The 8,281-nt window shown below is 40.3% G+C and overlaps 1 pseudogene; it reads left to right on the forward strand.

Moving 5' to 3' along the window:
• Window positions 1-5,269: 5,269 nt before the first annotated feature.
• LOC101572093 lies at window positions 5,270-6,271 on the forward strand (annotated as a pseudogene).
• The last annotated feature ends 2,010 nt before the right edge of the window (window positions 6,272-8,281 follow it).

Below are 8,281 nucleotides of genomic sequence, written 5' to 3' on the forward strand. Positions count from 1 at the left end.
AAAATGAAAAAAAAATATAGCATGTAAGAAAAAAGCCATAGTATGTGTTTAAATTTAAAAAAAAAAAAAAACATTTCAGTAAATTAAGGGGGGTTGGCAGATTAGATCAGTTGTCTAAAACACCTTCATGAGCAAAATCAGTCAGGAGCAAGGGAATGTGGTTCAATCCCCAGAACTGCATACCCACCAGACCAGCCCTTAAGGCAGCCTGAACCAGGCAAAAAAAAAAAAAAAAAAATCCTTCTATGACACTAATCCCCTCAAAATGCTCCCACTCCCCTTGAACACATTTGTCCTGTCCTTCTTGCCACTTTCTGCAGCAGCTCTGGAAGTCCCCTTCCATGAGTTCTCTATGGAGTATGATCAAAGTAGGATGAACGCACCTGCCCTGTGTTTTTCTGTGGAAAGGCGGGCTCCCTGAAAACACAATGGTGTGTCCTCACCCATCTCATCCACCAGATCTGGCACTGTGCAGCTGCTAGCTCTTCCCCACAGTCAAAAAACCATAAAGTGTGACTGCTCTAAGTTGATTCAGGACACTGAGACAACCGCAACATGTAACTAGACACTTGCAAGAGGAAACTTGCAGAACTTCTTGAGAAAGAGGCAAGAACCACCGCACAAGTGTTTTTCCAAGTGTACAGGGGTAATATTTTCAGAGAGATGATAGCAATTCATTTTTCACTGTAATAAAAATTTTTAACATCCACTGCATTTTTTGATCACAGAGCATCCTTCATGTTTTGCATTTTGCTTCAGTTTCTTAAACATGCTTTAAATTTTGAGAGAAAAGTGACAAGACTCAGTGATTGCTGTAACGATGTCAGTGATCACGTGATGGTATCTCAGAAATTCAAATCTCTTACTAGAGCTTGTTGGGCATAACACTCAACTTGAACAGGCAACCTCACGGGGTTCCTGACCCAGCCCTGTCACTCAGATCATATTCTGCACTCAGAGCCCTGAACTGCACAGACCAAAATGATTTCTCACACCAACACGGATACTGCACTGCTCAGTGAGGAGCTCCCCTGAAATCAGTCCCTAAAGTCAGACTAAAAAGAACCCAATTAGGGTCAACAGTTGTCCTCAGTGTTTCAGCTTGGATGATCCAAACAGCCTAATATTTAAAGTCAAACAAAAAAATTGAGGTTGAGAATATAACTCAGTGGTTTAAGTGCCTGCCTGGCAAATGAAAGGTTCCAAGTTCAATCCCCATTATTGCAAAAAAATAAAAATTGAATGGTATCATTTTCCCTGTATTAGGGACATTCTCATTACTGTTCATTCTCCCCACAATAGACCTTGATCCAGGAGCACACTGCCCTCCCGGGACAGTGCTTCCATTCCTGTTCCATGCTTGGTCAGAAGCACCCAATTCTGAAGATGTCAATGTCTGAAACCATCCTTAGAACAGGGACATTTAGAGTCAGAGTTGTGACATGACCCAATCTGCCCCTCCAAAAATGCTAAGCAAAGAAATGCTTATAAAATTACTAAGTCCCAGGCTGGGGAGATGGCTCAGTAGGATAAGCACTTGACTGGCAAAAACAAGGATCTGAGTTCAATCCCCAGTTCCCCCCCAAAAAAAAATTACTAAGTCCCCATTATTTCCCTTATCTACACCCAAGCGACTATGGTGGTCTTCAATAAGCCAGCAAACTGTCCTGCCCACTGACAGCAGTGGCCAAGATGGAAACTTTCTCAGTTGAACACATCTTTCCTGAGAGGAATCCTTGGGATTTTGTGAATGCTCTGCATTTTCTAGTTAGAATGGCAGTCTTTCCTTCATTATTTTTGGAAGATAGTAAGTCTTCTAACCATGGAGCCAGAGGCATTGTCTGTGATTACAAGGAATAATATTCATGTTGTTTCATGTATTAAATACCCACAAGGCAAAAATTCAGCCTGAGAAGATTCTATGCCTCTTTCCTTTTATATAAAGCACTCTTTTCCCACAGCAGGGTTTTGACATCAGTTCCTTTTGTAGAGTCTCAGACAATCTGCAAGTATAGAACCTTTGAAAAATTGATGTTTAACCACTCGGAGGATGGAGTTTCCAGCCTTTTCTTTTTTATTACAGTATATGTTATCTACATTTTATGAGTGTGTGTTAATGTTACATGCTAATGGGCTTTGTCTGGGGAAGTTGGTACAAACATTGAATATATCCTAATTGATTTCAATTCCATTGCTCACAGTTTCTTTCTCCCTTCTGCTTGCTAATTCCCCATTTCCAGAAGACTACCTTCTGGATTCATGTTCTTTTCCCCTTAAATGAAGTATTTTTAGGTTCTCTCCCTTCCAACAGCAGGTTGAAGGTTCTACATCTTTATCTAGTAAAATAAGCACAGGCATAAATCAAGGCTGTTTATAATTTTGAGAAGCCTGCACCTCCCCCCAAAGCTCATCCACCTGCTCCCTGCTTTGCTCTAGTCCTCTGTCTCCTTTTCATGAAGGTGGATGCTCATGAAGAAGGTGTCATGACCTGCTCTGACAAGTTTGCAGCTTTCCTCCCAGATGAGCTTGTTGTCTACACCAAGCAGCATATGACTGTTAATTTCTCTAAATTTCAGTCCACTCCAAAGAACAGTAATTTTGATATGTATCCACCTGCCTCATGGGATATCATAGAAACCAAATAGGGGAAACAATAACTTTTCCCAACTGTAGATTAAGTGTTGTGGACTTACACAACACTGGGTGACACAGTTGCGTGGCAGCTCTACAGGCTCTGTCCACTGATTCCTGCTTCTCTCATCTATATTGCTGAACACATCAGAATGCTGAGTTGGTTTTTCACCAAGGGCTTCTGGGGTTTGCAGGGCTTGCATGTCTTTTTGCCGATGAGGATGTATGGGATGGAACCGCAAGGCTGCCAGTTCTTTAGTGACAGTGTATTGGCACCTGCGGGGCAGCCAAATGTTGCTGCAATCCCAATAATTCAGAGGCTCCATAAATCACTCTGATGAGAAAGAAAAGCTAATTCAGGAACACTGCTTTCTGCCACCTTGAAGGGAGAATGAATGTCTTAAAGGTGTCCTGGAAGGGCGGCCTACTTTTCCAATAATCTGTTCTTCAACATCCCCATCTCAGGCTGTCACTTGGAACCGGAGACCTTAAAAGTTGAAACACAAGGAAAAATAGAGGCAATGAAGGAAATACGGAGCTGCTCCTGTCTTTGCCACACTTTCATGTTAGCACCTTAAAGACTGAGTATTAATTTGTACAAATTCGTTTATCAGGGTAGGCTAGCTGCCGTAACGAATAAACCTGGAGATGTGCCGTAGGAGCCTCTTTCATCCTCAGCTAGATAGTCCAGGGTATTTGTGTCTTGCTTCCACCAAATTGTACAGGGCTCTGGGTGGGTGGAGTTTCTCCTGTCCTTGGCACATGACACCCAAGGTCACCCTGTTATCAGTGTGTCAGGATGGGGGCAGGGGAAGGGCACACAAAATTAGGTGTGGGAGGCTTAGTACAGTAGAGCTGGGAGGGAGGCCGAGGGCTCCTTTTCACATGCCATTAGCTACACTAACAGGGAAACACAGCTGTGTAATCTAGCTGCACTCGTAGGGAAGAGAAGGAAATAGATTTTAGGACAATCTGGGTCTCTCTGCCCCCAAATCATTTTTAATAAATAATCGTTTTGAAATCAACTTCTGCACAATAATTAGATGCAGACATTTCGCTGGCTAAGTTATTCCATGTACTTATCATGCATTTATTGAGCATATATTTGATTCTAATCTTGCTTTAAAAACTGATTTAGGGATTTAGAGAGCTTTTGGAGGGGAAGACTATTATTCAGCCTACCACAGAGCACCTGAAGAAATTCCAATCCAGAGGAGCATTTCCCAAAATAACTCCTACAAATCTTAAAGACATTCAACTCACTCTTATCACATGAATAGAAAAACTTTCCTGAATAAATTACCCTAAGAAAATTAAGTTAAATAATTTTCTTTACTTCTTAGAGCCTCAAATGAGATGTTCCAAGATAAAATGTACTTGCAGGGCTGGGGAGATAGCTCAGTGGTCTAAGTGCCTGCCTGGCAAGCACAAGGACTCAGGTGTGATCTCCGACACCACATGCTGTGCCAGCCACTGAAACCTAGCGTGATGGTGCACACCTGTAATCCCAGTGCTGAAGAGGCTGAGACAGGAGGATCACTGCAAGCCTGAGCTGCATAGCGAGATTCTGAACTTAATTAATTAATTAACCAATTAAAATATTTGCAACTTATATGATCACTGAAGCATTCGTTTCCAAGCACCTTACAAAATGTATTCCAAGAGACAAGTTCTATGAGGTCTTCAGGGGAAAGTATGCTGCCTTGAGAGATCGGAAGAACTATCACAGAAAAGATGAAGTAGGCTCATGTAAGGCCCGGGATGTGAAACCAGGAAAAAATGAGAAAGTGAAACAAGGTCATAATTTGGTTTGAAAATCAGATCTCTAAAAATTTACCACAGAAGATGAGCTTTCCAAAATTCAGTAACTTTCATTTTATTTTATTTCATTTCATTTTCAAGTATGTTTGTAATACATAATAGTTACATCATTTAGGAAAACTGCTGTTAGTATATTTCATATATTGATCATTTTCCAACCCTCTATGCCCTCTTCCTAACCTCCTTTGTCCCCACTTCCCCTGATACCATTAAATTTCAACTCACTAAGAATGTTGAATTGTCAAGATGGATACAACTCACACATGCCAGTAATGTACATGATCTTGGGGTCTTACTGAAATGTACACTGTGGCTGTAAATCTGGGCAAGCCCTGTGAGTCTGCATTTCTCACAAGAGTCAACAGTGATGTGGCAGGAGGATAAAGAGGCATCCCAACATTGGATAAGTGTTTGGACCCCAGAATATTTTTTAAAATTTCTTCTCTCAGAGGTTCAAATATTAATTGTTGAGACTAGCAGAGGCTTCCAAGTTATTTAGGACTTATCCTCAATGATGAGTGTAAAGTAATGAAGCATTAAAAGCTATAGGGTTGGGGCCAGGGAGATGGCTCAGTAGAAAAAGCGCTTCCCTGGCAAGCGCAGGGTCTGAGTTCAATCACTGGTTCCATCAAAAAAAAAAAAAGAAAAAGAAAAGCTATAGAGTTGGGGCTGGGGAGATGGCTGACATTACAACAGAGAAAATATAAACAAGAAAATATTTTTATCCAGCAGGAACAATTCTTTCTAGGTTTATATAAAACTTGGGAAGTTCTCTTCCCACCTAGTACCTAGAAAAGAAAAACAGACACTGATACAGATGTATCAGTTACGGAGAGTGGATGAGTGGACCAGAGCGGACGAGTGGGATGGGGGACGGGGAACAGGGCTGCAGCGGGCGCAGCTGGCCGAGCAGGCAGAGCACTACAATGACATGGCCCCTTCCATGAAGGCGGTGACAGAGCCGAATGGACCTCTTTCCAATGAGGATCAAAATCTCCTCTCTGTGGCATACAAGAATGTGGTTGGTGCTAGACAATCTTCCTGGAGGGTCATTAGCAGGATTGAGCGGAAAACCATGGCAGATGGAAACAAAAATAAATTGGAGAAAGTTAAAGTTTACCGGGAGAAGATTGAGAAGGAGCAGGAGACAGTTTGCAGCAATGTCCTGGCTCTGCTCGACAAGTGCATCATCAAGAACTGCAATGATTTCCAGTATGAGAGCAAGATGTTTCATCTGAAAATGAAAAGGGATTACTACCGCTACCTGGCAGCGGTGGCTTCCGGGGAGAAGAGAAACAGCGTGATTGAAGCCTCGGAGGCAGCCTACAAGGAAGCTTTCGAAATCAGCAAAGAGCACATGCAGCCAACACGTCCCATCCGGCTGGGCCTGGCCCTCAACTTCTCTGTGTTCTACTGTGAGATCCAAAATGCACCTGAGCAGCCCTGCCTGTTAGCCAAGCAAGCCTTTGATGATGTTATAGCCGAGCTGAACACATTAAATGAGGATTCCTATAAGGACTCCACACTTATCACGCAGTTGCTGAGAGACAACCTTACCCTCTGGACAAGTGACCAGCAGGATGAAGAAGCAGGAGAAGGAAATTGAAGATCTTTTGGCCCTTCCTTCACCCACCATCCCCATCATCACCAATTCTTCCTTGTCACAGTCACTAAATATCTAGTGCTAAACCTATCTGTATTGGCAGCACAGCTACTCAGCTCTGCTCTCCTATCCCTTGGAAAGCAGTGTCAGGTAAACATTTATGGGCATTGCTGGACTGGTGGTTAACTTTGAGCCCATAGGAGCTCCCTTTGTGAATCGTGCAGAGAAATGTGTTCTAAATGAGGCATCTTGCTATGCCTGTTGATCTGTGGCAAATCCAGATGAAAGTAATTGAGGAGTTTAGAAAGAATTAACCATATAGGCTATGGCTGGGATTTAAACCAAGCTGATAGTGTTTTGTTAAGCAGGACATCTTGTGCATGCAAAAATGAATTCAACCTTCCAATCTTCAACTAATGGAAAACTTAAGGGAAGCCAATACAGAGAGACAACTTGTTCCTTTCCATCAGCTTTATTATAAACTGCTTAATGTGAGATTTCAGTAGCACCTTGTTTTGCCTCTTTAAATTATGACATGCACAGATCTTTTCAGTGCAATACATCTAAAGTTTTGCTACATGCAACTTTTTTTGGTTGCAATTGTTTAAGAATCATGGATTTTTTGGAGGGATAGCTCTTTGGCTATTGTCCTTGTGCATTCTGACAGCACCATGTGTGTCAGCCCTTGTCAATCAAGATAGGTGATTATGAAATGGCAGACTTCTAAAATAAATGTTTTCAAATTCAAATGGGTAAATAAATGCTGCTTTGGGATATTTTTAAAAAACAGATATATCAGTTACATACATATCTTACTTTTAATCAGTATGTACTTGGAAACCAGATGACTCAGCTTATTAGCATTGTGTCTAGATTAAGAATAAATCCATGATGAATTGAACACAAAAAGACTTTATTGAGTTTCCTCAATGCTAAATTAAACTGGACTCATTCAACAAACCACGTGTTCCCATTCCTGGAAGAAGATACACAACAACCAAGACTGAAAGGAGGAGAGGTTTATTTTTTTTTACCAATGTTTTTTATTAATTTAACAAATAATTTGTCCCATAATGACAACTGTGGTAAAAACTTCAATGACATTGGCCAATTTGCTGACATGTTCTATAGACTTTTAATTAATCTGGCGCATAGACACTTGTAAACTACACAGCCATACCAATTTATAAGAAATAAATTTTGAAATGTTAGGGGAGAAATTATACTCTACATAGTTTATTTTCACCTTTTCTATATATATACACATATTATATGTGTGTATATATATATATATATTATATTCATGTGTCCCGCTAAATTTTTCATTAGACTCTATTAAATTCTAAACATTGATAGAAATTAAATACTAAACATAAGACAACAGTGATGAATATCTACAAAATAGCTGACTTTTTTCAGTGGTAATCCACTTAAATCTATTCTCTAAAAGGCAAACATGGAGCAAGCTGGATTTGAATCTTAGGTTCCTCAGTTTGAGCTGTCACAACCATAGGAACATCCAAGGCTCAAGTTTTAAGCTGTGTGAAATGCCCACTAGCTGAAAAACAGATCCTGATGTTGAACAGGATACCCAATTTACAGGAGACAGGGAGTCTGACACAAGATTAAACGTTATTATAGCCTCAAAAACAAATTTTAAGGAACTTTAAAATCACTGCATGAAGAACTCAGGTAAACAATTCTATACTCTTAATTAAATGGACAATCAATTACTTAATTTTCTCTAGTGAATCATGATCAACTCCTCATAATCTAGAATTCCTAGTATGTTCCACCGTCAGGCTTTCACAATTCAAGTTATTACCTCATATGCATTCACTAAATATTGTGTGTTACGGTGAAACCAATGTTGCATTATCTCATAGCTTTTCCTTAACTCTACTTTTAATTTCCACAATAAATCTAGGCCAACTTTTGCTTCTATTTTATTTTATGGAACTTGATGTATGTCACTGCTGCTGCTATGTAACTTTTTTGTACATTATGGTCCTATCTCTGTTAAATCATTCTTACAATCTATTAGTGTAAGCTTTTAGAAAACTCCTTTTAGAACTCTGGAAAAACACATACAATTAAATTTAAAAATTTTTCAATTTTGCTTAAATACAATAAAATTCTTGTTGGGCATGGTGGCAGATGGCTACAGTACGAGCACTCAGAAGACTAAGGCAAGAGAATTGCCACAAGTTTGAGACCAGCCTGGGA

This window comes from Octodon degus, unplaced genomic scaffold (genome assembly GCF_000260255.1).
Source record: "Octodon degus isolate 3935 unplaced genomic scaffold, OctDeg1.0 scaffold00020, whole genome shotgun sequence".
NCBI lineage: Eukaryota > Metazoa > Chordata > Mammalia > Rodentia > Octodontidae > Octodon > Octodon degus.